General features: G+C 52.5%; 1 pseudogene; it reads left to right on the top strand.

Annotated features, from left to right (window-relative positions):
• The first annotated feature begins 3,852 nt into the window (after window positions 1-3,852).
• On the top strand, window positions 3,853-14,848 carry LOC100829062 (annotated as a pseudogene).
• The last annotated feature ends 1,430 nt before the right edge of the window (window positions 14,849-16,278 follow it).

The raw sequence follows: 16,278 nt of genomic DNA, 5'->3' as shown, positions 1-16,278 counted from the left end.
CCGCCCACCGGAGACCAGCTCAAGTTCGTGATATAGCTCGACTTCGCTAACTCCACCAACAACACGGCAGAGTATGAGGGACTACTTGCCAGGCTACGCGCGGCGATCGCCCTCGACATCAAGCGCTTGGTTGTTCGCGGAGACTCCCAACTCGTGATCAACCAGGTAAACAAGGACTATGACTGCCCCCAGATGGCAGCGTACGTGGAGGAAGTGCGAAAATTGGAGTCCAAGTTCAAAAGACTTCGATTTGAGCACGTGAAGCGTAAAGACAACTTTGTTGCGGATGAACTGTCCAAGTGGGCAGCGGAACGCAGCAAGGTGCCTCCTGGGGTGTTCGTGCAGAGGCAGTCGAAGCCCTCTGTCGACCCCAAGGCAGTTACCGGGGAAGCCCCTCCGGCAACTCAAGGTGAGTCTGCAGCTGCAGGGGACTATGCCGCCAAATTGGGGGCATATACTAGCCGGGAGCCACCATCTGAAGGGCGCGTAGAGATAAACAAAACTTTTCCTACGCGAACTCCCAAGATCTAGCCGAGGTAGAAGGCCACGAGGATTACCACTAGACGCGCAGTTGCGGATTATCGATGCGGCGCCTTGATGCAGTGCAGTCCCTCGATCCGATCCAGCCGATCCAATCCCGCGATCGTCGAAGTGCTGAACGTACAGCACCTCTGCCGGTATCCACACGTGCGAGGAGGAGCTCCGGCGGCGGACTGCTAGGTCCGTTGCGACGGTTGAACTGAATCGGGCTAGAGTTCTCAACGCATGAGAGTGGAAAAACCGTTGCCCCTTAGGCATCCCACGCCCCTGCTTATATACCGAGTGGAAGTGGGCTCCAAGCCTTGTGGCCCATCCACCCAGCGAGTCCAACTCGCATTGTCAGCCCAATTCCAGTTCAGGTCCAACCCGACCAAATACTTGCTCCCGCTCTTAAGTGTGTGACCCCGCAGGCTCATGGCGACTTGGACACGATTGGAGTCCGACTCACAATCGATCAATCGGTAGCGGCTCCTAGCAGAACGTGCCGACTCCCAAGTACCATCGAGTCATGACGACGTACCTTCCAATGTGACATACGTCTTAGTCCCTTTTGCCTCACGATATACCTTGTCGAACTATAGGCGATTAATCGTCATCCCTTTAATAGTTCAACTCTCTTCTCGATTTGTGATATACGATTCATCCGACTAACTCTTAGTCGATCGACCCGGTTAACAGTTAACCAAGTCGCGCATGGCCATGCTTCCCGAATCATATCACTCGAGAGGGCCCAGAGAATATCTCTCCAGTCGGAGGGGCAAAATCCCATCTTGGTTATCCACATCACACAGCTTGATTCTCAGTCAACCCGAACTCTGCCTTTATAACTGCCCTGTTACGGAACAACGTTTGACAGAACCTAAGTTGGTGATCCACAACTCGGATTGTGCGATAACCTCAGGTCTAAGGATTACATTGATTGAGACATGCAAATGACGACCTACTCGTTGCATCTCAATATGGGTCAGTCCGACTCGCTAAACTCTTTAGCCGAGTCCATGTAAGCTGGAATGACATCACCATGCCCATGACAAGTGGAACCGAGTCATCAGCCAACTTTCACATTAGTCTAGGTTATGTGTCCAGCACAACCTCAATGACTAAGGACAATTTAGTATGAACAACAAGAATACATAGTTTCACAATCAAATCACATATTCAATGATACATATCAGATGTTCAAACAAGGACAACTTAATAATATTTATGAATACATTGGGAATTACATCATACATGATTGCCTCTAGGGCATATTCCCAACACCATCCTGGGGGACGGATATTATTCGCTACCTCAAGGACGGGACTCTCCCGGAGGAAGACATTGCCGTGGAGCGAGTAGCCCGGCAAGCTAAAATGTACGCCCTGGTGGACGGAGAACTCTACCGGAGGCGTCTTAACGGAGTCATGCTCCTCTGTGTGCCCGAGGAGGAAGGGCACGCGTTGCTGAAAGATATACATCGAGGCACATGCTCACACCATGTGGCCTCCAGAACACTAGCTGGAAAAGCGTTCCGGCACGGCTTCTACTGGCCGACAGCACTAGCCGATGCCGAGCAATTAGTCAAGATCTGTGAAGCATGCCAGTTTCACACCAAGAAGCGCAACCAACCAGGTGCAAGCCCTGCAAGTCATCCCGTCCTCATGGCAGTTCGCGGTCTGGGGGCTGGACATCATCGGCAAACTACCGAGAGCAGTTGGCGGCTACGAGTACCTACTTGTGGCCATCGACAAGTTCTCGAAGTGGGTCGAGGTGGAGCCTGTCCGAGCCGTCACGGCGCAGCCAGCCATCAAGTTCTTCAAGGGCATTGTGTGCCGGTTTGGTGTGCCTAACGGCATCATCACCGACAAGGGCACGCAATTCACTAGTGTGGTTTTCCGAGCTTACTGCGAGGAAATGGGCACTAAGATTCACTTTGCCTCTGTTGCTTATCCGAGGAGCAATGGGCGAGTTGAGCGAGCCAACACAGAGGTGCTGCGGGGGCTCAAGACGAGAACCTTTGACAAGTTCAAAGACCACGGGAAACACTGGGTTGAAGAACTCCAGCCCGTGCCGTGGTCACTGCGGACCACGCCGAGTCGGGCGACGGGTCAAACTTCGTTTGCCCTCGTCTACGGGGCAGAAGCTGTGCTGCCACTCGAGCTCAAGTATGGGTCACCTCGGGTACGCGCGTACGGCGACAAGAGCCAACACACGCAGAGGATTGATGACCTTACATTCATCGAGGAGATTCGATGCCGAGCTGCTGTATGAGCTACAAGCTACCAGTAGGGACTCCGTCGTTATCACGACAGGAGAGTCCGTCCCCTGGGGCTCGAGGTTGGAGACCTCGTCCTGCGCCGGATACAAGGAATGAAGGTCGGGAACAAGTTGACTCCAATCTGGGAAGGCCCTTTCCGGGTAGTGCAGGTGACCAGACCGGGGGCTGTCCGTCCTTAAACCGAAGAAGGCTTGCCGGTGTCCAATAGTTGGAACATTGAGCACATACGCAAGTTTTGCCCGTGAAACGATGGTGCCTTACCCACGGGTGACGCTACGGCAGCATGCCTCTTTAAGCTAGTGTAGCCGGGCAAGGCCCGATTGTAATCCACTAGCACAAAGTTGAATAAAGATAAGTGTTACATTGGTAAATATTGTGCTTTCCTGTCTGTGAATGCTTCTGTCTCCTGCTCCAGGTGCACCGAATTGTCTCCTCATCCTTGGCCGTGAGCAGGGGGCTGTCGGAACCCTGAAAACCAAGCTCGTTGCCGGGACGCCCCGGAACGAGGCCTAGCAGTTGTCGGGCCCGTCTGCAACGTGCTACGTGCCAGAGAGGCACCGTGGAAACGTAGAGATGTTCACACCCAGGTCTGAGGTTGATTCTTCTGTGCCCGGGGGCTGGGAGGCAGGAGGTTATCCAGTTTATATTGTTTTTCGTACATTTCGAATTTTTTTGCTATATACCTTGGGCACTGCAGGAATCTGACATGCAGAATAGGGATGAGGCGAAGGCACACAGTGACACTCGTGGCGGTCACGGGTGTCGTCGTCTTGCGAGTAAGTTGTACATATATGGCGATTACTTCGAGGCTTGATGCAGGAAACTGAGACAGGGCCAGTGCCCTCCACGCGGCGGCTGGTGGTCCCGGGCGTGTGGAGGCAAGAACAACCCTTTGGCTATTTAAGGAGACCAGGGCAAGTGCAACACCAGAAACGGGCAAGAAAACAAGAGATGTCGCAGAGAGGCGATGGTGTTGCATCCCTCTGCGCTTGTCGCTGAGGGTGTTCTCACCATCGTGGCCCTGCCACATCTCTTATGGAGCGACACTAGAAATGGCGATGAGACAAGCGAGAGGCGTCGTAAAGGCTGGTGGTGCATGCCTCCGCAGCTCCGAAGGTACTGCTGGAGGGTGCACTGCCACCACGTCCTTGCCACGGCTCTCAACAAGGCGCAACAAGTCTAAAAAGAACGGGAAGCTAAGTATCTTGGATCCTTGGTTTTTCCCCTTTAGTAACACTGGTTTGCTGGGGTAAGCTCGGTCCCCGTGTAGCCGGAGCGTAGGAAGGACGCTTGCGGGGTGAGGACGCCCCCCACACGTGGCTCGCGGGTCCGTCCCAGAGGCGTGCGCGCTGGGGTAGTTAACCCGCAGGCGGAGTGACTAGCCGCTGCTGTTTGGCCCTAGGTCGGCATCGCGGGTCCATCCCGGGTCCCTAGTCTGGCCAAGCATGTGGTTGGCGAGTCTCCGAGTACGCAAGGCTAAAACACGGGAAGGACAGAGCCCCTCCCCGTCAAGCTAGTTTTAGGCAAAGGAGCAAATAAAAGTAGCATTGGATATATATCAAAGCTTGGGCAAAACAAGTTGACGAGTAACACTGATAATGACAAGGGAAAGCTAACATAAAAAGTTCTAAGGCGCCATGCACCACTTCCAGGGAAATAAAAAAAAGAGAAGGAAGAGAACTACGCGGGAGGTGCTCCCGGGGTGGTTGCGTCGATGTCAGGGGAATCCTCGGCATCGGGGGCTTCTCCGGCAACCTCCTCAGCAGCGGCTTCGTCTTCGTCGACCTTACCCTGCATTCGCGCCACCATCTCGTCCACGACGCCCTGCACCGCCTCCCGGTGGGTCTTGGCCTCTTCCTCGTCCGACCAGGCGTCGAAGACCGACTCGAACGGGAAGTCGGGGTGGGCGGAGTGGACCCGGGTGAGAATCTGCCTGGCGACCTGCTTGGCCGCAAGGCCGACTTGCCGGTCCCCGAAGGTCGTGACACAGCTCTGTAAGCCGCTCAGCCGGCCGACGAAGTCTGAGAAGAACGAAGTGAACCTCCCCATGTCTGCCCCATCGAAGGAAGCCACAGGGATGTCGAACCCCTGCAACGCCTCCACCGCCGAGTCGGCCAGCTTCTTCAGCCGGGCCACCTCCCCTGTCCTGCGGGCCCGCAGCTCTATGCACGCACCGCGAGCCTCCTGGGCCTGCAGCTTGTGCTCGCGGCACTAGAACTTCAGCCTACCGATCTCCGACGCCTTCTTGGTGTTGTCGTCGTCGACCAACCGGAGTTCTTGCCGCACCATGTCGAACTCGCCCTGAAGGGACGAGCTGGCATCTTGGGCGGCCTTGAGCTGCCCCGCAAGCTCACGCTCCCGGGAGCGGGCCTGGTCCCGCAGCTCCTTCTCCCGGCACGCTGAGGCTTCGGCTGCTATTGCGGCCACCGTCTCCAGCTCTCCGACCTCGCGGCGGAGGCGCTGGATCTCCGGGGAGTAGCCGGACAGTAAGTCCGTCTTCTTCCGGAGACGCCCTTGGAACGAGTCCAGAGCCGCCTGGTGCTCCTCCTCGCTCTTGGCATGTGTGGCTTTCACCAGCTCGAGCTCCCGCTGTGCTCTTGCTAGAGATCCCACAGCTGTTGGAGGACCTGCGCCTCCGGCACCCCTTGCAGAGCTGGCGTTGCCCCGGCTTGCCACGCCTGCTGGAGTTCCTGCCGGAGCCGCTGCAGCTCGGTGCACTGCTCCTCCGCCTCCCGTCGCGCTGCGCCCAGTTCGGCCACTACGCGGGCGTGGTGCTGCTGCGCGTCGTTGAAATAATTGACGAACATCCGCTGCTGCTGCTGGATGTTGTCGATCACTTGGTGTCCCTGCTGGAACACGCTGGGCTCGAAAGTGATCCGACCCCGAGTCCGCCCGGCGAGCTCCCCTGCTCCCAGGCTGAAGGCGGCTCCGGCGGAGGAGGAGGACCCCGCCGCAACCGTCTGCGACCCCGAGGGCGCGTCAGGATTTGATGGCGCGCCCCCGGCATGGCCGAGCCCCGCCGCTCCTTGCTCGTCCGAAGGGGCGAGCTGGGGGCTCGGGGGCTTCTCCAGGGCACCACCGCCCACCCCGGCTAGAAGAGGCTGCTCTGTGTCGCCCGCCTCAGATGGCACCCCCTGCGTGGCGTCACCTGTTGCAGCAGTCATGGCCCCGGCAGGCGCCGTGGTCGATTGCTGAAGGGCTCCGGCGAAGGAAACCTCCGCCGGAGCATCGTCGTCGACCTTGCCAGTAAGGTCGATGACCCGCACCTCTGTAGGCGCGGGCGCAGCTGGAGCCCCTCCGGCAACTGCATGAACGGCACCTGCGTCAAGCATGGGGATTGGTGCGAACAGATAAAGGAAGTGTTCGAACTTGCACGTACCTACCGCCGGGCCGGTGCCCTGCGAGCTCGAATCGGGGACCCCGCTACCATCATCGCAACCGCAGCGTCAGCAGCGTCTTGGTCGCGGCCGCCCAATGCCGGGCAAGGCTTCTTGGTTGGGGCTGCCGGCGACACGCTGGCCTGCCCCCTCTTCCTCGACGAACTGGAAAACGCAAAAATAGATTAGTCAGGCACAAAATAATTTCACGAAATCAAAACTGTTCTGGACAACATTGGACTTACCCCGCAGGCTTGAGCTTGAGCACCCTGTCCGCTAGGATGCTCCTCGCCGGAGGGCCGCTTCGCGCGGGGGGAACTGTTGGAGTTGCCAAGGTGGTCGGGGCGGCTGCTGCTGCCGCGCCACTGCCATCGGAGGCCCCAGCCCCCGCGTCGCCGTGAGGCTCCTGGAGCTGTGGGCTGGCCTCCCGCCCGCTCCGCCGCGGACCGCCTCACCAGGGGGACGTCATCTTACTCGTCATCCACCTCTGGCACGACTTTGCCGGCTGCCGGGGGAACGTCGTCGTCACTGAGGTCTCCTCCGACACCCAGCGAGGAGTCGTCGGAGTCCGAGCCCTCTGCCTTGGTGGAGGCCTGGCCTTGGACCCCTTTCCCCGAGTCGGCAGTCGTCTCCTTGCCCTTCCGGGACCTAGGCTGCGGGGGTGAGGGTTGCACCGAGGGGTCCTCCACAATCCCCCACTCGTCACAGAGTGGGAGATCCCGGGCTCCCGGGTTCGGGATCTCGGCGTGGAGCGAGTGCGTTCTAGGCGAGAGTAGCCGGTAAGGTTCGTCCTCGCCGGTGATACCCTTCACCCAGAACTGCACTTCCTCCGCGAGGAGGTCCGTGCGCTGCAGCCGGGTCCGGTCGCTGGCCCCGGTGTACATCCACGCCGGATGAGAGCGCCGCTGCAGAGGGGGCACGCGCCTCCCGATGAAGTGGCGCGCCACATCCGTGTCCGTGAGCCCGGCCTCACGGAGCGCCTTGATCTTCGCACAGATTGGGGCCAGCTCCTCGTCCTTATGGTCGCGGAGCGTCCAGTCGTCAGAGCCCTTCGGAGGCCCGAGGGGCTCCTCGTGGAATTCCTGGAGCTCATCGGTGCGCACCCAGCACCAGTCATAGCGCCACTCATGCTCGATCTTCTTCTTCCGCAGCTCGATGAATTCCGATTTGATTCTGTCGCGGAATCGGAACACTACCCCCGAGGACAGGGGAGCCTTCTTCTCCACCCTCGGGTAGTAGTAGTGGCGAAATAGCGCCACCGACAGCATCACCCCCACGAACGCTTCACAGAGGTGTTGGAAAATAGCCAATGTGAAGAACGACATGGGGTGAAGCTGTGCCATGATGAGCTTGTAGGTCTCCATGATGGCTGAAAGGAAGTAGGAGTGCGGCGGCACGAACCCGGCAAGGATGAACCTCCCGAAGATCCGGAAATAGTGCCCGTCACGCTCCGCTCCGACGGGAAGGACCTGCGTCGGCCCGTGCTCATTGTGCTTGGTGGCCAGTACCAAGTCCAGCTTGTCGACCCCCTCGCCGTTGTACCCTGGGGGGGGGGGGGGGAGAAGGCAAATTTAGCCCGCATTTCCTCCTCCTTCCGAGCCCTGTCCGACAGATCCTTCTTGCCGGCCTTATCCCCTTTGCTGGTGCTCCCCTTGGGACGGTTCTGGCCCTTGGAAGACATCGGCGGAGGTGGAGAGGTGGTTCAGTTGGAGTTGGGGAGCGGGGAGCTTGGGAGGAGGTGATGGCAGGAGCGAGAGACAATGGGGAGTGCCCCGCCACTGGCCTTGGGTATTTATCGGGGCTGGCGGACTGCAACGGACACCCCCATGATCATCAATAAAGAGCCCTAAAGAATCAAAGATTAAGAGGGGGTGCGCGACGTGGCCTTAACTCTCTGGCGATTAAGGGGGATAAGGCACGAAATCGTGCGCCCGACCGTTTTGCTCGGAGAAGTGGAACTATAAATGCGGCCCACGAGGCCGGGTGCCAATGGGTTTCCCCCTTGGGACCCACGTGTCAAATAGGGCGTAGCCCGGCAACCGATCGAGGATAGCGCTTGCTGGAAGCTTCAAGGCTGCCGGCGCACGCCCGAGGGCTACTGTCGTACCAGTGGCCCACGATTTCGAATGTTCGCACCTTTTCATTTCTTATGCATATCACCTTGATCATATCTTAAAATTTTGGTGTTCGTTATGATGCATTATTGAAAGTGTTTTAAATGGTGTCTTGGAATGTGTTAGGTTGATAGAAATTGATTTGAGAATTTTCTAGAATTTAAAAACGCATTCTAGGATTTTATTTGGTTTTATTTAAAGCTTAAAAACATTACAACTATTTTTATTAATTTATTTTTGAGTGGGAATAATTTTCCTTGACTCTAAATGAAATATATTATTTTACAGAATTTTTTGGAATTTTTCTGATGCCAATTGATATTTTAAATGATTTAAATGGAATTTCGGGTGAATTATAGATCCTGAAAAGTATTTATTAATCTTTTTCTTTTATTCTTTTTCTTTTTATCTGGATTACGCTTTCTCCGCAGGAAAACGTATTCTTGGAGAAATACGCTTTCTATCTCTCTCTCACTGACAGGTGGGGCCCACCAGTCATTTTCTTCCTCTGGCCACCTCCGCCGTCTCCAACCGCCGCCGCTGCCCGCGCCCGCCTGCCTGCTCGCCCGCGCAGCCGCCGTCGCCGCTGCCCCGCGCCGCCGACTCCACCGCCGCCCTCAGCCCTGCCGGCCCTGCCGCCGCCCGCGTCGCCCGCGCAACCGCCGTCGCCGCACGCGCCCGCGACCCCACGTCGCGCCGCAACCACCAGCCCCGCCGCCCAGGCGCCCGAGCCCTATAAAGCACCCCGCGCCCCCTCTCGCGCATGCCCTCGCCCGCCCCCGCTCCCCGCTCGCCCTGCGCCCCGATTTCCGGCCGAAACCGCCGCCGCCGCCGCCCAAACTCCGGGGAGAAATTGCCGGAGCTGCGCTGCTCCGTTCGCCGAACCGCCATCGCCTGCGCGATCCCCGCGACACCGTGAATCTCCTCCAACCCTTCTTCTTCGTTCCCGCTCTTCGGATCTTCGATTCCGTTCATCTCCGGGAAGATTTGGGTATGAACATGTTCATCTCCCGTGCTTTTCGGTTAGCTCTTTTCAAGCGTCGATTGTCAGCAGACCGTTGATCATTATGTGCTCTAGTTTTCACCATTGTGTAGAGTGAATGTTTCTCTATAATTGCTCTGTAGACAGTAGCCGTAGATGGTTCATCTTGAGCACTGCATCCTCGTCGCAAAATTGTATTCTAAGCAGCCTCTCTGCCATATCTCTGCCACGGCAGGAAGTTGCAGCACCATTCTTAGTGGGTAGCCTTATTCGTAGTAGTTCTTTTTGTTGTCCGTAGCATCATTTTAGTTGATTCTTTCTGTAGTTTGAACCTTAGGTACACCCCTTCAAAGCAATTTCCTAGTTGGACCATTTCAATTTCACCTTCACTAGCAGCATGACGGTAGAAGTTCATATCCTGTACTGTTCTGTTTTAGAGTAACCACATTCACCTGTTCATAGCTACTGCCTCATATCTCCATAATTAGTGAAACCAGTGCCATTTGGAAGAGTATATCATATTCTTGGATTCCTTGGATTATTTCTCTGTCATTGGAATAGTTTAGCACCAGTAGCTTTTCAGTAGAAGTTAGTATTCTTTGTCTGTCAGAATCTGACTAGCCACCTTTGCAAGCCAGTAACTTTTGGTCTGTTTATCCAATTGGACTGAAACCTATTGCGTTAGTTAGTACAACATTAGAACTACACTGTAGCTTATGTTTCATTCCATGTTCTGTACCTTAGCACCTTTTTCCTGTCAACCCTAGTTGCAATCTGTTAACAGAAGCAGATTACTGAATCTTCAGACTTAGCCACACTAGCGTTAACCTTAGGCTTTAGAACTTGATTGTTAATACTATGGTATTACTTAGATGATGTTTAGATTCTGTTTTTGTATGGTTGTGACACATCCTTTATCCGAAGTTCATTTGGAGTTATATTTGGATTTTGAGAGATGTTTGGAACTATGCATTTATTGTTGATTCGTTCTTCGCGTTAGATTATTCGGATTGCGATTGCAACGAGTGCCAGGGAGTTGACGACCGCAACAACTTTTCTGAACCAGGCAAGTTACACTTATTGATCATGTAGTACCTATATTTTGCTTAAGCTATCTTGTTTACAATGGCATAGGGATGCATGTTAGAGTTATTTCTTTATGAAGTATTTATCAAATGCGTTTTCAACATGTTTAGTTATTCCTAGTAGATTGCTTATAGGATTTTATTGCCATGCCACCAAATACCATAAGTTATGTATTTACGTTTTTCCAAAGCATGCTATACTATTATAACGGGACGGGACCCAAACTATATTGAAAAGTATTAAGTGCTCTTTATGAGCGAGTATGTTTTTGGAAAAATGTTTTCGAAATAAAACCAAAATGTTTTATCTGGATGGAGTGGTATGATGGAGGCCAGTTGGCTGTCGGCAAGTGTTGTAGCCCCGTAACGGGTACACGCTCCGGAGAAGGTGGGGACCGCTGTCCAGAAATTCAAGAGTTCAAACCTTCTCATGTACCCAAAAGCTTCTTGTGCAACCAATTGCTATTATGGGCTCTGGCTTGGTCGACTAACTAGCGGGAAACCCTTACCTGGGTATCGCCATCCAGAGAGGAGCCAATGTGCTCATATGGGGCGGGCGGTGCCAGAATTAGGTATCAGGGGGCTTCTAGTGAAAGACTTCGTCACAATCTTTATCTGTTGCGCACGCTTGTCGTCAGGCAACACTTTGGACTGATTGTGTCAAGTGGGTAAAGTGTACAAACCTCTCGAGAGTGTCAATCTAATCGATTAGCCATGCCCCTGGTTACGGGCGACTTTGAGTCATTAAGTCAGGAGAAGTGGAGATCTTCAGGTTTTGTTTTCAAAAACCCCAGAACTGTTTTGACTCGATGGAAGGTTCCACAGAATGAGTCAGGAAAAAAGGGATGCTATGTGAGTGTCAGTTGACCCAGAGTGCATAGCTAGGTCGTGGAGTGAACTTCCACATAATGACCATACTATTGATCAAACATTGTTTTATCAAAACTCCAGGATTAGAGGTTTTCAAAGGAAAGTACTATGAGTAATTCAAAACCCCAAAAGCAGCATTTTGCAAAAACAACCTTAGTAGCCAAACTAGGAAACCCTTCATCATTTCCATGCATTCCTCCTAACCACACAGGTGTGACTTGCAAGTACATTCAATGTACTGACCTGCACCTATCAGTTTGTTTTATTTTGAACTTCCGCTTGGTTGTATTAAGTACTTTGGATTTGTAATTCGAACCGATGTAATAGACATGTGTATGGTACTTCATCAATGGAACTGTGTGTGCTAGCATTTGATCCAGGGACTAGCACAGAGTACACAGAGGTCCGGATCCTTACGGGTCTGGGTCACCACAACAGGACAAGACGACGGGCGCAGTGCATTTAATGCACCGACAGGAGTCTTAGGCTACCCTGAGAACCATTTTTTCTACCGTGTACAGTGGACCGGGCGCTACATGGCGTCTCACGTGGATGAGCAAAAGTGTATTCCATATAGCTGTGACACGCGTCTAGGCAACGTGTCACCCTGCATGCATAGCCACCTGTGGTATCCCCTTGTCTATAAAAGGAGGACCAATGCCACCGGTCAAAGGGTTCAGCTCAGTTCAAACCCGAGTGAGTAGAACATAGCATAGCGTTCACCTAAGTAGCCAACCCGGGAATTCCCCGGGTGATCTGTACGCTCTCAAACTTGTGAATACAACTCAAAGCAGGACGTAGGGTATTACACCTCCGGCTGGCCTGAACCTGGGTAAAACTCTTGTGTCTACACTTCGTGTCTATCGCCACGCCGGCGTTCGCCGGAGCGATCACCTCGCCCTCCACCGAACCAAAAAGGGGGTGCTCGGCATCCCCGGTGCCGGAGACCGTGCTCCGACAATGCCCCAGCCAATTGTCCATGGCAACATCATGATCATCAAACAGGCGCTTCAAGTCCCATTTCACATGGAGATAATTACTGCTGTCAACTGGAGTATCTGAAAAACACGCAATGACTATATATTCAATGGGATCAACCCATCGCTCTACAGATGCAAACGCACCTTCAAATATGAGCTCAACCTGGTCTTCCATAGAGCCAAAAGAAAGAAATACCATTCCATGCAATCATGGATCAAAAACTTCAGATAGTTGTCACTTGTAATTATTTGTAAATATTCTCTTTATTTATTAATAAAATGCTATAGGTTTTATGACCTAAAGCTTCCCCTCAAAAGAAAAAACAAGCTTCCAGCACCTTCAACTCCTTCATGGCCTTGACCGTCGGTGCGTGACGACTGTTCCATCGATCGATCAGCATTAAATCGTTTTTTTGCACACGGATCACCATTAAATCATATTCAAGAATAGTTCAAGAGTGATGATTTTTTATATTTACGTTTACCTGAATTTCTTCCTGCGGTTCTAGGGGTGTTGAGCATCTTGGGGACCGTCGCCATAGCCTACTTCGTGTACAGGTGTGTCAAGAAGAACGGCCTCCCAGCCATCAACATCAATACCACAGGCGCTGTCGCGACGCCAGCATCGTCGTTGTACGCGGTGGTGCCGGACTTGCAGATATGGGACGCCACTGTGGAGAGGTTCCTCAAGGAGATCGCCGGCGAAAAGCCCATCCGGTTCACCCCGGAGCAGCTCTCCGGCTTCACCAACAACTACTCGGCCCGGCTCGGCGCCGGCGGGTTCGGCACCGTATACAAGGGCATGCTACCCAACGGCCTCATGGTCGCCGTGAAGCGGCTCCACGCCACCTCCGACCACCGGACCTCCCAGGAGCAATTCATGGCGGAGGTGGGCACCATCGGGAGGACACACCACATCAACCTCGTTAGGCTCTTCGGCTTCTGCTTCGATGCCAGTGCCACCGGCATGCGCACTCTGGTGTACGAGTACATGGAGCATGGTGCACTCGACGCCTACCTTTTTGATGACCGAAGATGCGGCATCGGCTTCCCGGAGTTGCGCGCCATCGCCATTGGCGTGGCCAGGGGGCCTTCGATACCTCCACGAGGAGTGCCAGCAGAAGATCGTGCACTATGACATCAAGCCTGGTAACGTGCTCCTCGACGGTGGTCTCACACCCAAGGTGGCTAACTTCGGGCTCGCACGGCTGCTAAACCGGGCCGACACACACTAGGCCGTCTCGGGGATGCGTGGCACCCCCGGGTACGCCACGCCTGAGATGTGGATGCAGGCCGGCACCACCGAGAAGTGTGACGTGTACAGCTTCGGCATCCTCTTGTTTGAGATCATCGGACAGAGGTGGAACTTCAACGAGGCCGTGCCAGAGAGCCAGCAGTGGTTCCCTAAGATGGCATGGATCAAGTACGAGAACGGCGAGCTTATGGAGATCTTGGGCGAGCAGGACAAGGAGACAGCAGAGAGGATGTGCAAGGCGGCATTTTGGTGCGTGCAGCAGCAGCCGGGAGGAATTTTACGGTACCCTGGTACTCCTTGACTAGAGGCTGGAGTACCAAGTAAATCTGACCGTCCAATTGAAGGGTAAATTGGTCGATTTCTTTTGCTAATTTATGAGTAATATTATGTTTTATCTTAATCTACTCCGGTATCCTGGTAGCACACTACTTCCTCGTCCTTCGTCACCATGGACGGACGGCGATCCTCCGTCGTAATGCATGTCACCCGTCTCATCCTAGGCGTCTGGAGTCTGGCATCTCGGGCGCCTCCTTCAACATGCCATCAACAACCTGATCTGTTCAAAGCTAGCTAGGCACCTTGATTGGCTTATTTGATTAATCGTGTAGTGTTTAATTAGCTGAATCAATCATGGCACAAATTGGGTTCCTAGCGGTTCTCTCTGCACATCCCAAATAATGCATCCACATCTGGGCAGTTGAATCGAATTTGCTCATGGTTCGATCGAGTTCTATAAAAAAAGAGATCAAAACTACTATCCACTACACCGAATCAACCCTCGAGAGAGCAAACCAACTTAATTAGCCTAGGATCATTTGCAAGGGTGGGTGGCGGCACCGCATTATCCGTTGCATGCATGAAGGAGCTCGGCAGTGCCGCTTATGCTTCATCCGCACCTTCGTCCGCTACGCCGGTGTGGCAGGCCAGTCAAGCGGCGGCGGGGTTAGGTCAAAGCTGAATCATTTGTCTTTTTTATTGGAAAGTGAAAGTAACGATTCAGGTTAGGACGAGACAGATTAAAATATCCTCCCCAAATTACTATTTTACCCTCCAAATCAAGGAACTCCAGTAATTTTTGACCCGGTACTTCATAGAATCAACCGTGGAGTGCCAAATTATACCGATCATTGGATCGGGACAAATAAACGGTCTGTATTAAATTCGGTGTACGGTAAAAGAGCTCGCAGCCAGAGGCGAGGCTGCCGATGGGCGCGGTGGTGAAGATGCTCGAGGGAGAGATTGACGTTGCCGAGCCAGCGAACCCGTTCCTGCATCTCATGACGGCGCCGATGGCAGCAAACCTGTGGACCTCCGGGACGAGTAGCATAAACACTGTTTCAGCATCGGTAAATGGTGTTTATCGTGGTAGCGACGGGATCGCTTAGCTTGAACACTTTGCATATGTTGGTGATTAAGACAAGACACTGATCAAGCTGGCGTGAAAGCACAGGGAGGACATCAGTTTGGTTGTGTCGTTCATGTACCTGTGTGAAAGCCCAGATGTGGTCTGAATTGCTTGGACATAACAATGGTCGTTAATGCGTATTAGTCTGTTACTTCCTTGTTCAGGTATTATTTGGAGATTTTCGATCCTGTTCAGCTGCCGGTGTACTAGACGCTTAGTTGTCTAGACTCGCTTTATTTGATCTTTTCGGCCGGCTTATATTTGTTTACACGATCTCTAACTTATAACAACTCTGCAATGGAAATGGATGTCTGCCCTTTCGAAAAAGATTTTTTTTTGTAAAATCCCTAGCCTGGCCCAATAGTTTTTTTATAGGTTAGCCCAATAGTTGGATCTACCAACTGTGACGCAGGCCCATCATCCCATTTTTTTAAGGCATTGCATTGAACGACCATTCTCAATGTCCTTCTATTGGTTGATCCAACCATGGTGTACTCCTCGTCAAAGGACAAGACCGTATCTCCTCGTCAACTTTTGAGATACGAGTGTAAGGGTTTAGTGTTTTGATTTATTTTTTAAATGAACGGAAGAACTTTTTGCTCGAAGCTTTGCGCCGTGCGGACGAAACGTGCTTCACGCTAATCAGCCTTTACGCTAAGCAAGCCAAGGCCAGCACATCAGGATGCAAAAAACTTAGCTAGAAACAATTATCTCTAAAATTTGGAAGTCGGTAGAAAAAAGGAAGTCAATTTTTAAAAAATAAAAGTTTATCTGAATTTTTAAAAGTTTGTCAAAAACAATTGGAAGGTTCATCCAGAAATTTTGAAAGTTTGTCAAAATAATAGAATGTTCGTTTCTGAAAGTCCAAAAGTTTGTCAACATTTGTTGAACGCTCATCCACAATTTTAGAAGTTCGCTCTTTTTCAACAAACTGAAAGTCTTTCTTAAAATTTAAAAGTTTTTAGGAAACTGATTCGAATTCCCATCCGGTTTAGGGTGTGTTTGGTTGATGGATGAAATTGGATGGGTTGCGGCCAACCGGATTTAGGGGTGGAGCCATTCAAGGTGAGTGTTTGGTTGAGATGGGTGTGAGTCGAATTCGTATTTGGTTGGCTGAGTCAAAATGGGCAGGACGAACCCATTTCGTGTTTGGTTGATAGATTTGCATTGCCCAAGATTGTGGTTACCTACATGGCGAGCTTACCTACTCATTTCAACATGATTGTTTGACTTTTTTGCACATTTCATCATCAACAATCACGTGATCATAAATAGAAATCCATATACCAAGTTTGCTTGATTGGCCATTTACAATACAAACAGTGAATGCAATACAAACAGCTCTCGGCACAAACAAATGTACGACCATTTGGGATCAAAATCTGCCAACACATATCCAATCAAGCAATT

This window comes from Brachypodium distachyon, chromosome 1 (genome assembly GCF_000005505.3).
Source record: "Brachypodium distachyon strain Bd21 chromosome 1, Brachypodium_distachyon_v3.0, whole genome shotgun sequence".
Classification (NCBI taxonomy): Eukaryota; Viridiplantae; Streptophyta; class Magnoliopsida; order Poales; family Poaceae; genus Brachypodium; species Brachypodium distachyon.
The sequence above is the reverse complement of the archived record's forward strand: the minus strand, read 5'-3'. Positions and strand labels throughout refer to the sequence as shown.